Here is a 16,309-nt window from a genome sequence, read left to right as displayed (position 1 = left end):
TTGGAATTACACAGTCGGGATAAATACGTATATAATGAGTATAAAATATGTATTTATAGTAGCTTAAAAAGTAAAAATAACAATTTACATTTGGTCTTGAGTGTAAACTTTAAATGCATATTTGATAATACACATGCAAAACGTTTTTTATACGTTTTATGAAAGACTTTACAACTCAAAAACTGAAAACCTCGCATTTAAACCACCTAATTATGACGTATTTTTCCGTGTACTTACTTTAATATGTATTTACATAGTTTAATATGCATTAATACATTAAAATGTATTAAATTTGATATTATATTTGTTTATAAAGACTGAGCATTTCCTCTCATTTCAAGCAACTGTTTTAACTGCATGAAGTTGCTACATAGAAACAAGGGAAAACTTCGAAAAAAGTCAACGTTTTATGAAACTTCAAACAGCAGTATGATCTCAAATTTTCAGGTTTTTCTTATAAAATGATTTAAAGATATCCCTGATATTTTCAATCATTTTTACAACTTTTAATACACATTATATAGGAAAAAGTCGCGTAGCCCCGGACGATGGGTAACTCTGGACACTTGATGTAGCTTAAACTAAAGAAACTATGTGGTTTTAAATACTATAAAATATTATTTAAATGAAAACATAGCATATTCAAAAATATCTATCATAATATGCCGATGCGATAGGCTGGGAGTGCAAGATATTGTTCCAACCACTAGAAGAGCGATGTATCATCATATTTGATTCACATATTAATATATCTAATTTTTATGTAAACTAAAAACGTTTTATTCATTAAAGATTTATTTTTATGCAGAATATCTATTAAAAAAGAAAATTTGTTTAATAATTTAATTCATTTGTTCTAAAACTAGGATTTGTGAATGAGGTATGATCGAGTGGTATTGGATACATGCTCAATGCAACTAAGGCATGGGCACGTTTTTGCGAACAAAAATATAAGTTTTTGAACACTAAGTCAAAACAAATAGCTATTATGGCTTCAGTAATGTATTAAGATAAATACTTTTTAAAAAGTGTTTATCATCACTCGTGAAAAGATAAAGTAATTTTTGATTACATTTTTATTAGGGGTCGTCCATAAATTAGGTCACACTTTAGGAGGGGGGAGGGGGTTGGCGATTTTGTGACGATTTGTTACTAGGGGAGCAGGGTGGTCTCAATCGAAAACTGTATATTTAAAATAATATTTTTGCATGTATAATATATTATTATGTATTAGATATATAATATTTTGCATGTATTATATGTCAGAAGAATAGGTTTTCAAAATTGGTATCATGTTTAGAATAGCGATGTTAGTTCATACAAATTTATGCGGAGTGTAAAATTGTATAAATTAACATTGCTATCCTAAACATAAAAAAAAAAACACATTAAAACAGACTGAAAAGTACTCACTAATTAACTCAAAGAAGCTCAGAAAATTATAGACATTATTGTATTTAAAACCGTTTTGCATTTTGGAAAATTTTGTACTCCTTCCCCTTCTAAATAAATATAATATATTTTTCAGGTACAAAAATGTTGCGTAATATAGTGCTGCGGATACGTTACGAGGGGGAAGTAAGATGGGAGGGAGGGGGAGAGGGGCTCGAAAAATGTCAAAAACTGCGTGACGTAACTTATGGACTACTCCTTACCAGTTTTTGTACATTTTTTTTTTATGTTTTGTATATTATTAAGGTACACAATAATTGTTTTTTTTGTTTTTAATTCAATAAATAAATGTTTATACTTTTGATAAAACCTTTTGACACTTGGTTTTCTGTTCGTGCTTGTGCACAATCTATCTTTTTCTAAAGTGTCCCGGCTATGCCCCTACATATTATTTTTTTTAATAAACTTTTCTTTTCTTATCGAAGCCTAAGCTGCAAGTCAAACACACTAACAACCTCCCATGTTTCAGCTCAGTTGCTGGTTGGCACTAAATCGTTATAACATTAAAATGGTCATTAATACAAAAAAAGTTTTTGAATTAGCGGGGAAAATTAATTAATAAACTATAAACATTTTGTAAAAGTTTGTACCATTGACTTATTGAAATTGTACTAGTGTTTTATTAAAATTGTAAAATATAGTAAATATAGCATAATTCCATAACTAAGCAATGTTTGTGAAAAAAATCTTTATATTAAATCATAGTTAAAATCAGTTTATTTAGTAGTATTTCAGAGATCCTTTTCACGCATGCAATAGGCTGCTTTTTTGATCTTTTTTTTGTTGAATGTAATTGTTGAAAACATTTTAAAAATATATGTAACTAAACCTTTTTTTCAAATATACTATCATTTATAATATCATTTCAGTTATTTATTTCTAAATTTAGTTTTACTATGAAACTTTTATTCTTGCAGTAATTCGATAAACATTTTTTTAACTTATATCAGAGTATAGGAAATTGTTACCGAGCCTGTTAAAAATTCTTCTTTTTAAAAAGTTACTAAACCTAATTAGGTTTAATAATTTTTCAAAAATTACTAAACCTAATTAGGTTTATTTTAAATTTTCAAAAATTACTAAATCTAATTAGTTAACTTTTAATTTTAAAAATTTTTATAAAATTACAATTGCAAAACAACAACAATATAAAGCAAAAATTAAATATAAAACCTAAGCTATACTTGCTTTTTTCGTTAAAAGATAATTCCTAATTTTTTGTTTTAAGATAATTCCTAAATCAATTTTTAATTTTATTCGAAATTTGGAAGTCTATTTTGTGATTAAAAAAAAAAAATTATTTAAAAGACTGCATAAAATAAACATTTGGTTCTAAGTTTTTTCTTCAATTTATCTGATATTTAACCTAGTTTGTGAACTTCTTGATTATTTCCAAAAGCATCATTTGCTTATCGGCATATATGGCTAATGAAAATTCAGAAAAATTACGCAGTTTGAAATTGATTTGCAATTGAATAAAAATAGTTAGAAAAAAAATGTTGGTCGAGTCTTGATATTATAAGAATCCATACTCGACCCGTTTGGTCAACAGGTCCAACGGGCTTGGGTCTGGCGGGTTATGGGTTCATTATAACAAGACTTATACCCAATTTAAACGGGTCGGGTTGGGTCAGTTTAAGATCCAACCCATTAACAGCCCTAGTCAAAACAAAGAGTTTAGTTATGAATAAAAACTATTTCCATAAGTATAGAGGTCAAAAAAATTTTAACCTCTATACTTATGGTTCTTTAACTTCTTTAACTTGTTCTTCTTAACTTTAAAAAGTTCTTTAACTTGAATTTATTTCAAGTTAAAGAACTTTTTAAAGTTAAGATTCAATGTAAGATCTGTGCAAGTACTTCATGCATTTACTCTACTTTCACGAGGTGATCAAATGATCACCTCGTGAAAGTGATTGTTAATATGGGTGCAGAAATTAGTTCATGGGCAGAGAAATAGAGTAGAAGAATATAAAGAAATTAATTAGCAAACTAATCAGATTACATCCAATCAGATTTTGTATTTTATTATTTAGATACTTATTATTACTAGATTCATTAGGTTAAGGAGGTAATACCAAAACAGACAATCTGGGAAAGTTTTCATACAGCAACGAAAAAAAACGACTGATTACTGATCAAATTTCAAATTAATTTCATTATAATATTAACCCAAGCTTAATTTATCATATATTATTATCATAAGCTAAGTGGTATTGTTTTTTTGTCTGTTATTATTTGGGCAAGGTCATCTAGTTAGAAAATCAGCATAAAAAAATATAGGGACATATGTAAGGAAAATGAAAATTATTACCTGTTGTTTTTAAACTATTGGAATATACTTGAGACATGTTTCTTAGCAAAATACGCGATTCAAAGTAATTAAAAAAATGTACTTCACTTTTCATACCAATTTAATAGTAATAATATGTAGTTTCTAAATAATATATGGTTTAGTACCAAATCTTCAAGTTTGAAATGTTTGATAAAGTTTTTAAAATTTAGGAGTTTTTTTTTTTTAGGTAAAACAGACTTTTTCATTCACTCTTTTGAAAGAGAGAATGAAAAATATTCAAAATTTCTATTCTTTTTTTATATGTTCAACTTCTAAGAAAATCTTTTTCATTTTAGACTAAAAATTTGGTGCATTTATTTTCAATTAAAAAATGTATTTGGAAAATTTATCTGTGTTTTATAAACTTTTTTTTTAACTGTCCACAACTATGACCTCTAGTCCTTTGCATTTAATTAGGATATAATTTGCCACAACTATGACCTCTAACCTTTTGCATTTTTTTCTCGATATCGTTTTATTTTGAAAAATCACAAAGTTTTTTTTTCCAGAAACATTGATAATTTTATTTTGTCAACCATTTGAATCCTTATGCATTTTTGACTTGAACATAGACATAAAAACATGTAATGACGTCAATATGTAATGAATAAATTTTCTTCTTAATATTCGAATTATAAAACTTTGATAAAAAGAATTCGAACCTAAGATATAACTCTTATTAATAGCACAAAATTTGAAAAAAATTCGACCAAAAAGCTGTAAGTAAAGTAAATGTAAGGTGTAAAAGTAAGGCTGTTGCAATTTATTGTTTAAAAAAAATAAAAAACGTAAAAAAATAGCTTCATATGATATATATTCAACAAAGTTGTAGCACCTAATAATAGATAAATTTTTAGAAATATTTACATAGGCTATAATTTAATTTATAATACAATAAATATATTTATTTTTATTACAATTGTAATAAATGTTATGTAGAAATAGGATTAATAATAATATTTCTAATTATTTTAAAGTAATATTTCTACCGGATATTATGTTTTTCAAAACCATTATGCATTACATTATATTAGGTAGAAGTATTGTTTATTTATATACTTGTATACGTGTATAATCCGATTTCTAACATAAACTCAAAAATTTTTGGTAAATAAAGTACGGAGACAATTTTTATTTAAATTTAATTGCTATTGCATTTTATACATATTTTGTTTTTGCCATTAAAGTTGGCTCTTACTTCCGTAATTTCTAATTTGAATGTTTTGTTATAAATATAAAGAAATCAAAATAAAATAAAAAATTTATTTTTTATTTTATTTTGATTTCTTGTTTTCATTTTATTTATTAAGTTTGAATACTCATCTCAATATTATAAAATGTTAAAATTAAAATTTTTATTTAAATAAAGTTTTTATTTAACTACTTCTAAGTATATATTTTTTTAGATTCATGTAAAAAATGTACAACTTTTCAATTACTGCGAAGTGTTTTTCAATTTTAATTCTTTGTTTTCAAGGGCTTATGTTAAACAATTATCTATCATTAATCCATAATAATTTAATATGGTGGGTTTGGTGTATTTCTGATGTCTTGGTAATGTCAATCTGGATATTTGTTCTATTTTACATGCACAAAAAACATAAGGCAATAATTTATAATGTCAATTATAAACACCATCCTATATCTTATAATGAAATAAAATACATTTTTATTACGTGGTTTTCTTATGTATTTGTTTTATGTCCTCGAATAATTATCATATTTATTAAAGATGTTCATACTTTAAGTGAAAAGAAACTTTTTGGACCAAATTTTTTAAAAATATCTTTAGCCTGTACACCGCTAATATTTCTGTTTATGATCTTTGGTTACCATGGTGCAGAAATAAATTCCAAACGCCAGTTGTATATATCTTCTATAAGTTCTTCTGTTGCACTTGATCTTTTTGACAGCATGGATTTATTAGAACTACTTTTCGATCCTCGATCAATTCCACATCATATTCTAATAGCATCACTTTTTTTTGCCTGCATAAATTTTACACTTCCAACCTTGGCATTTTATGAATTGCACGTCAAACAATTTAAGGGGAGAGTCACTGGATTTTCGTTTAAGCTGTTTTATAGTTGCGTCATAATATTTTTAGTAAATCTGCCTAACTTGATTTTACGTATTGTGTTATGGTTTTCGCATAGTTCTGAGATTTCTGTTCTTATAATGAAAAATGTGATGTATATTTTACTTGCAATTAATACAATCATTGAGCATTATTTTATGGAGCCGCCCAAAAAATGCTTAAACTGTAGAAATTTTTATGAAGAATCATTTTTCAATGAACATTGTTTGGGTTGCCGTATCAAAAATGACAAGTCTAAAGCTATAATAGACACTTACTAATAACACCTGTGAAAAGATATGTAAACATTTTTTTGTTGGCAAACTTTGAAATTTAAAAGTTCCTGTATTGTAAAGTTATAAAATAGACTTTTAAAAACCTTGTTATATTATTATATAAATTGTAGTTTATGATTTCTTACGCTGTAATATTAAACAGATTTTCATTAAACTTACAAAAAACATTTTTTTTTTACGTTTAAAGTTTATCTTATTAAATATAAACTGATCTTTGGCAAATTTGAGGAAAATGTAAAAGTAACTTTTACATAAACGCAGAAACATGCGATGAGGAGGTTAGTTTTTAATAACAACATGCGATAAGGAGGTTGGTTTTTAATAACAACATGCGATGAGGAGGTTGGTTTTTAATAACAACATGCAATGGGGAGGTTGGTTTTTAATAACAACATGCGATGGGGAGGTTGGTTTTTAATAATAACTTGAAAATCCCTGCGGTAGATGCATCATTTTATCTCCGTTTAAGACAACACTGGTTGCAATTTACATTTATTTTTACATTAATGCATATGGTGCAAAAGAATTAACCTTCCGTTAGAAATTTTTCTTTTTAATATTTATTCATTTATCTTTACTTTTTATTAAATAAGTTTACAGTGTGTTTAATAACCAATGATGAAAATTAAAAAATAAACATAAAAATAAATGATTACATTTATTTATTCTTTTTTTCTACAAAGATTAACCCATATGTTCATACACACAATTGACTTATTCACAATATTTTAAAATCACATCATCAATATATAACAGCATATACCACAAAATCGCAGTATTACAAAAGCTCCTTTATAGTTAGGCAAATGTTAGTTTAATTTTATTGAGCAATTATTGATAAACTTTGATATTTTTTATTAGTTTTGTAAACTAGAGCAATATATATATATATATATATATATATATATATATATATATATATATATATATATATATATATATATATATATATATATATATATATATATATATATATATATATATATATATATATATATATATATGTATATATGCATGTAATTTTGATAGTCGGCTGCTCATCTGCAGGACGTAACCAAAACGTACAAATATGGACGTCGCGCCAATGTTATTTTGTGGTCTTCGTTTACGTCCTGCTGATGAGCAACCGCCTATCAAAACCATGTAAAAGTTGTATCTTTATTTGATCAAATGCGGATGTCGCGCCGATGTTATTTTGACATCTTTGTTTAACTCGTACCGATGAGCAGCCACCCATCAAAAAAATGTAAAAATTACGTCTTTGTTTAATTTTTATATATTTATTTTAGATATCGTGCCGATGTCGGCCTGATGCCTATGTGACATAGGCCTAACACATAGTATGCACATAGTATGTGTTATCTGAGAACCGTTTAAAAAAAAAAAAAATCTTCTGATAAACTTTATTATAAGATTTAAAAATTTAGCGGTAATTTTGTTTAGAAGTACGTAAATTTAAATATTTTTAAAGCTAAACGTTTTCTTTAGATAATCATTTTTTTTTTATTTGATTAGGCTCTTTTTTATGCAGATGTCAGAATTAGGAATATCAAGTACTATCCTTTCAATTATTAATATCGAACAATCACTTTCATTTGAGTTTACCGTATAATAAAGTTTGGGAATCTTTTAAAAAATTGTAATAATTGTGTAATCATTGTTTGCATTTTTTATCGGCAAGAAATACAGATAGAGTAAGTTATTTGGTCAAAAATTTGAGGTCTAAACACCCACAAATTTGTTCCCCAGTAAAACGTCAAGCATTTTTACAGAGTCATAATGAAATATTTGACGGAACATTTGAGTTGAAAAGTTTTAAATTCGATCAAGAAAAAATCAGAAATGATTTAGTGCGTATAATAATACTTCACAAATATCTTTTTTGATTGTGGAACATTGCAGTTTTAGAAAGTTTAGTAATAATCTTCAACCTCTTTTAAAATGGTAAGTCGAAGTCAGCGGCGGATCTAGCATTTTTTGGTCTTTGAGATAGCTAACTTCCAGACATGGATTTAACTCAAAACATTTATATGTTTATACTTATGTCAAATAATTAGTGTTTGCAAAAAACTGCGATGATTGGAGGCTGGGAACAAAAAAGCCCAAAAATTTTTGCCTCCTTGCCCCAAACGTGTGAGCAACAAGTTGATAAAATATTTTTTGTACTATTCTCAACTAGAATTATACTCATCTATAAGTTTTAAATTTCATAGTATTATCTCTTAGCGTTCAAAAATTAAGGTCATGTAAAATTTGCAACCCCCTCAAACTGAGGGGGGTTTAAACTTTATATGTTCATAATTTTTGAACGCTAAAATATTTTACTATGAAGTTTAAAAATTATAGATGAATATAAGTCTAGTTGAAAATAGTACAAAAAATATTTCATTAACTTGTTGCTCTCACGTTTGGGGCAGGGAGACAAAACTTTTGTGGCTTTTTTGGTTCCCAAGCTCGAATCATCGCAATGTTTTGCAAACCCTTATTATTTGACATAAGTATAAATGTATAAATGTTTAGAATTAGCTTTATGTCTGGAAGTTAGCTATCTCAAAGACCAATTTATGCTTGATCCGCCCCTGGTCAAAGTACAATTACAAATAATGTTTTAAAAATCTTTGCGGATAAAAAAGAAAAGATATATACTATAACAGTTGTGCTCTGTGACAAGACCGTTAGGACTTCTTGGGGCACCTAAAAAAAAAAAAAAAAAAAAAAAAAACAGTTGATAAATAAAATAAAAATGTAATAGTTGACAAACTACGATGTCGAACTGATCTAACAAGTGATTTGTGGATGCCTATTTAAAATAAATCTTATATTGTTCTTACTTGCCACTGTATTGGTAATAATTGGCAACTAAAAAAGTATGTACTTAATTTTATTGATATTAATGCGTCTCATACTGCAATGGCACTAAATAAAAAAGTTCTTGAGAAGTTAATAGAGCGGTTATAAAAAAATAATATGCATTGTTTCAGGTGTTTTACAAATGACACGATGGATAAATTTCTCAAAGAGAAGCTTAATACTAAACTAGTTGGTGAAGGTGAAAAAAAGTATCTGACATGAAAAAAAGGTTTTTTTCATGTCAGATACTTTGCAAATATTGTAAATTTAGTTGGTCAAAGAGGATTTGAAAGCATCAAACATTTGAAAGTAAAAATTAGAGAAAGCTTGAAATATGTGAAATCATCTACTTTGAAATGGGAAAAGTTTGAAAAAGTAGCATTTTAAATACAAGCTCTATATACTATAGTATATACTGTGTTAGACCATAGTCATAGTATTTAACTAGTCTAGAAACCCGGGCCATTTTCTTATAATTCTTAAATTTCTTTCCATACTAGTGTTCAGCCTATTTTAGAGTGCATTTAATTGTAAACATTATATTTCACTATAGTTAAGTTATTGAAAATATTGAAAGGCTAGGAGCAAATTGTGCTTGTTTTGGTTATTTAATTTCAATAAACTATTTTGGATTGCGTATATATTGTATATTCCGAATAAAAATTATGAAACTAGCATAAAATAAAGATATCAACAGTTAATAAATGTAGTTACGTGACAGATCTTGTAATGGTTTAAATATGCTATAGCATATTCAAACCATCATATGATACTACTATATATTACACGATATTAAACATTTATATTCATAGACATTTAGTCATAAAGACAATGAAATGTTTGCCTCTATAACATATTTTTATATATATATATATGAAAAGGTTTTCCTCTATAACATATTTTCATATATATATATAAAAATATGTTATAGAGGCAAACTTTTCACTAACTGTATAACTAGATGTCTATGAGTATAAATGCTTTGTATCATATATTCAGATTATATTTATTTGAAATTCAAATATATTCAGATTTATTTAAAATGTTAGCTAATAGAACCTAATAAACTCTAATTTTATATAAATTTTACTTAGCTGGATTAATAAATAATTTATACTCTTTACATTATGTTGGTTTTCGGTATATTACTCTTTACATTATGTTGGTCTTCTGGAAACAAGAAAATTTGGGTACATTTTTTAAAATTTTGGATTAAAAGCACTTAATACTGGATCACACTCTATAAAAAAGGCAGGATTTTCTACCTTAGGATAGGATATGTGATAAAACTCTTAATAAGGCATAATTTTCTAGCTTCTAAGGTAGAAAATTATACCTAAATTATTACCTAAATTACATTAGTATCATTATTAAGTAAAAGCTTATTAAGTACTTACAAAATTATTTCGAAAAAAATTTAAGATTTTAATTAATTGGTATAAATACTTGAAAAATTCTTTTAAAACTAAAACTCAAAAGCTTAAATATAATTTTTTGTTTTTATTATGCTGTATTGGAATGTATATATAGTAGCATATAGAGTAATTATACTTGATGGAAAAAAAGATGATGCGGAAAAGGCTGCTATCAAATATTGCACCACTAAAGTTCATAATCAAACAGGATTTAATTTAAAAAAAGAAAGCTCATTGTATCAAAAAAAAAAAGATAGTCACAGAATTCTATTTTAAGATATTTATATATATATATATATTTTTTTAATATTATATTTCGCTGCTCATATAATAAAACTTTTACGTTACACAAAATATATATTTAAAACAGACAAGGGCTCAAAGAAGATAAAGATGACTGGTGCCCCCACAACCTGTTCATAGAGCCCCTTTACAATAACATTTAAAGCCCACATGGCTTTAGTAAATTTGGAACAAAGTATTTTTTCTGAAAAATACTACGTGAAGAATAAAAACTCATATATGAGTACATACTCATATATACATATACACATAAACACACACACATATACAAACATACTTACATATTTGTCAGAAATTTGGAAGATACAATTTCATTTGTCGTTTAAAAGAGAAAATGCTTTTCAAATTTTTTTATATTGTTATTTTTTATTTGATTCCATAATGACGAGGCTTGGCTAATAATTGAGAAGTTTTACATTTGCGATTTTACTCCGCTAAAATGATAGTTATGGATGGTATTTGACCGAAGATTGTATTTTTGTAAAAACACCGATGTAAAAATATCAGAAAATACTTTTGGCAGCAAGTTATTCTTATATTTATACATAAATATTAATATTTGAAGCGAATTAAGTTTTGATATATTTAACACATTCATGTATTTCATTACAGGGTTTGCTAATCTCTTTAAATAGTTAACTGCTTAACATGCAGTATAAATAGTTAACTGCTTTACATGCAGATTTTATATGATGTTGATAGTTTTTTTATCTTGACTATAAATTTTGGCAATGATTTAATAACTGTTATCTTAAATGCAGAAAAATAATATCTCATCTTTTAGAAAGTAATTTAGAGAGAAACAACATAAAATTTAAGGTTATCTTTAACTAAAATAAGATATCCATTATAATTTTCTAGTTTCAAAGTCTGCTGCATTGTATGATCATATACGTAACTTATCTAGCTGACTTTATCACAACTGGTGCCACTGCTTCAGGGTATCGCAAAAACGCGGTAAAAATTATATTCCTGGCTAACACCCTGTGCAGGAAAAATATTTTTTTTTTAGAAATTTGCAAACTTAACTCCCTAAAATTTATTGCTTGTAAATTGCGATAGAGTTTTTGCAAATCGCAAGTTGTTTATAATGCATTTTAAAGGATTCATTTATCATATATATATAGGATCCACCACATTAAAATAAAACAACTTGTTACTGTCTTATTCAAATGTTATTTATCTAACGTAAAACATATAAATAAGATATTTACCATATTTTTTAAGAAGTGTTAAACTTGCTGCCTTGGTAATAAGTTTTTGCTGAATTAAACTTCATTATGGAATAGAGTATTTTTGCAGTTTTACTATATTATGGATTAGCTTATCTGAAATTTATTTTAGAGACCAAAAATCACTCAGTCTTGCAAGGATAACCCATATTTTAATGAGTTTGACTTCAATAACAACACAATAAAAAAAACAAAAAATATTTGTAGTAGTTGGAAATGTAATGTATTGTGTTGTAAAAAAAAAAAAAGCTAAAAGCAAGTAAATACTGTTTGTATTATAAAATAACGTTATTAGATTTGTTCAAAACTATATATATATATATATATATATATATATATATATATATATATATATATATATATATATATATATATATATATATATATATATATATATATATATATATATATATATATATATATATATATATATATGTATATATATATATATATATATATATATATATATATATATATATATATATATATATATATATTTATATACAGAGAGAGAGGGAGAGAGAGAGAGAGAGAGAGAGAGAGAGAGAGAGAGAGAGAGAGAGAGAGATTTATAAAACATTTAAAAAATACTTGTATTTTTTTTTTGCAAAGTAGATAGACTTATAAAACATTTATAAAATACTCGTATTTTTTTTTTTTGCAAAGTAGTGTTATCGTTTCATCATCAAGGAACTTAAATTTTGGAAAACTTTTTATAATAACCTTTACCTAATTTGAGTTATTTTTTTTGAAGTTATTGTGTAATCTCAAAAATACGAAAACAAGACAACATGTTTAAGTTTAAACATTCATTGAAACTACTGAGTTACAGTAGTTTCCTTAACTTGACGTAGTTGAGCAGTTATGGTACTAAGTTTACTGAATACTAGAATGGCTTTAAAATTTCAGCTCTTTTTATTGTAAAAATGAGAAACACGATTGGATGAACCCAAACATTTTCAAACTGTTATTAAAAAATTTAATTCAAGTGCAAAGATTCACTTATATAACGCACTCGGAGCCGTTTGCTCTAAATCTATGAAGTTACGCCACTGAGACTCAAATACATAGCAAATAGTAAAACCAATACCAAAACTATTAATATATTTATCGCACCCATAACAGAAAACAAATTTTTTAAACAAGATTTTTTTATTTTACATAAGTTAATGCAAAACGTAACTACAAACATTCTATTTAGTATACGAGCTAAGTAATCTCTGTTTAAGAAAAATAAAAGAATTTACAGGTGGATAAGTGCCTGACCCATCAAGACAGAATATTAAAACTTCGTCGTCTGGTAGGCAAAAGAATGCAATGGACTATATATATAGAATATATATATATATATATATATATATATATATATATATATATATATATATATATATATATATATATATATATATATATATATATGTATATATATATATATGTATATATATATGTATATATATATATATATAAATATATATATATGTATATATATATATATATATATATATATATATATATATATATATATATATAAATATATATATACACATATTTATATGTATATATACATGTATATACATATATATATATATATATACATACATATATATATATATATATATATATATATATATATATATATATATATATATATATATATATATATATATATATGTATATATATATATGTTTAAAAAAAGTAGCAAAAGTGCTCATATCATTCAGATTACTTAATACGAGCACGATTACTTTAATACGAGCACTTTAATTTAGCTCAAAATAATAACAATACAACCTGACATTAAAAACTAATTTGTACAATACAATGATTCGTTATTAACAAAACTTATCATTAAAAGATCAAATTTTAGGCCACTTTTTATTGAAACAATTCCACTTTGTTTTACGCAACAAAAAAATTACTAGTTTGTTATTTTTTCATTTTTAATAACTCAAACCATTAAATAAAAAATTACAAATTTTTTGAATTTAAACAACTGAAAAACACAGGATAATTTAAGTATGCTCATATTAAACAAAAATTGAATCTAAATATATTTAAAAGATACCATTGACTTTATAGAGTCAAAACTAAATGTTTCTATGCAATTTTTTTCAAAAAAAAAAAATTGTAACAGATTTTTAATTGACATTTTAGCATTAATATCATTATTTTAGCATCCAAATTTCGCGCAACAGATTAATTCATGCTTAAAGATAGTATTACAAAATCGCAAAAAATTTAATAGCGTTTTAATTTGGTGAGAGCCGCTAATTAATGCATATAAATTTGCATAAATTAAATGCATATCTACATATGCATATAAAGTTACGCTAGTTATACTAATTCATTAATTTATATTCATGAATTAGTATAACTAGCGTAATAAAGTTATATTAATAATAAATATATATATGAAGACCTCAGTGGAAAAACCGGCGTTGTCACATTTAAAAAGTATTGAGAAAGTATTTATTGATCTTTAATAAAAGTCTTTATTTAAAGCAAATGAAACTAAGGAATTTAAAAAAATTTATATTATAATTATTTTATTTAAAATTTATTCAAAAACAAAACATTTTGTAATTTTTATACAAAAAATTTTTTTTCTTTGCTTTAAATAAAGACATTTATTAATGATCAACAAATACTTTCTCAATACTTTTTAAATGTGACAACGCCGGTTTTTCCACTGAGGTCTTCATATATATATATATATATATATATATATATATATATATATATATATATATATATATATATATATATATATATATATATATATAATATATATATATATATATATATATATATATATATATATATATATATATATATATATATATATATATATATATATATATATATATATATATATATATATATATATATATATATAACTACGGTTGGTGACAATTTCAAAAACGCAATACTCATCTGCAGGATTTCAAAAAATCTTCGATGTTGAAGGCTACAAATGCACTCAGTGGTTGTGAAGCATCGATAAATCTAGAGTCAAGTCTTGGTGGTGGATGGTCTGAGCCAACTTGTACATGTTGCATGTTGCTGATCATTGCCTATTTTTCGCTGAATTGAATTTGTTGATCAAAGAAGGCTAAAACAATAGCTATTTTACTCAAATACCGCAGATGGCGATTGAATGTATAACTGTAGCATGTCTTATGGCTTGATTTCTGTATTCAGACAATTGGCATAGCAAACAAAGACCATTAGCGGGCGCTGTAACTGCACAAGGAGTCATGAACCATGCTTCAATGTAAACGTGACATATAAAAAAGAGAAACTGAAAAACTCCCTTTTCTTCACCAGCTTTGAATTTGAATTAAGACCTGAAAATCCACACTTTAAATGAAAAAATGGTTCCAGTCGTCCAGCGTGCCCGGTGCATGCTGGATGACTGAAACCATTTGCAAGCTCTAGATGCTGTGAAATAAACACTAAGCCTTGAAGTTCCACCCAAAAAGATAATTGCTAGTTCCAAGAGTTCCCTGTAATTATCTCGAGGTTTATGGATTTCAATATTTGTCTCTGCAAAATAAATTATCCAAGCCAATTGCCTAATCCTCGGGGAGCTTGATCAGTTCTTGTGCATTCTGGTAAGTGATATCAACAATCCGGCCCAAACGTTCACAAAACGCCTACTCATTTATTATTTCAGTAACAGCTCGAAGTTTGTATGTTTTCTTCAGTCCTTGCCGTTTGATGTGGATTTTCGAAACTCGTTTAACTATATCTGTTAGGGCAGTTTGGATAACAGCTTTTTCCCAAACTTCAAGAACCTGTTGCACTGTTATCTCGGCAAATTCTTTCAACGCTATGTTTAGCTTTTTATGTTGATAAAAGAAGACTGACAAAGTCTTTTGAAATAAAGACAACTTTTTAGTTTGGTCAAGGTTAGAGGTTGGTTCTCCAATCAACCACACTAGAGACTGATGTCTTGTCTTCATGGCTTCATCATTTGTAGTTGTGATGGTGGCTATTGCAAACCAGTGACCACTGAAACAAAACAAAAAAATTATACAGCATTGATAATTTAGCAAAAGAGCACACTTCTCAATTAAAATTTCTCCAAACCCGTAAAGCTGGACTATTTTGTCACATTATGTATAATAGTAACAAATTTTTATCATAGATATTTTTAAGCTTCAGAATATCTTTAAGCTTCAAATAACCTTTAAGCTTCAGAAATAAACATTATTATACAATAATAAATAGTGTTACTAAATGTGTAAGTTTGTAATTCAGAATCAACTACACTTGTAAATTGTATTATATGATTCAAATAATTATTATATACACATCTACACGTTTTATATTGTTGCTACTGCTG

General features: G+C 25.9%; 1 long non-coding RNA gene across 1 annotated transcript; it reads left to right on the top strand.

The window, feature by feature from the left end:
- The first annotated feature begins 4,469 nt into the window (after positions 1–4,469).
- LOC136084244 (uncharacterized) lies at positions 4,470–6,325 on the top strand. The gene is made up of 2 exons (XR_010640420.1): positions 4,470–4,534; positions 5,194–6,325. It is a non-coding gene; the product is annotated as an uncharacterized LOC136084244 (long non-coding RNA).
- The last annotated feature ends 9,984 nt before the right edge of the window (positions 6,326–16,309 follow it).

Source organism: Hydra vulgaris, chromosome 08 (genome assembly GCF_038396675.1).
Source record: "Hydra vulgaris chromosome 08, alternate assembly HydraT2T_AEP".
Classification (NCBI taxonomy): Eukaryota; Metazoa; Cnidaria; class Hydrozoa; order Anthoathecata; family Hydridae; genus Hydra; species Hydra vulgaris.
Note: the sequence above shows the minus strand (reverse complement) of the source record. Positions and strands in the feature narration are given on the sequence as shown.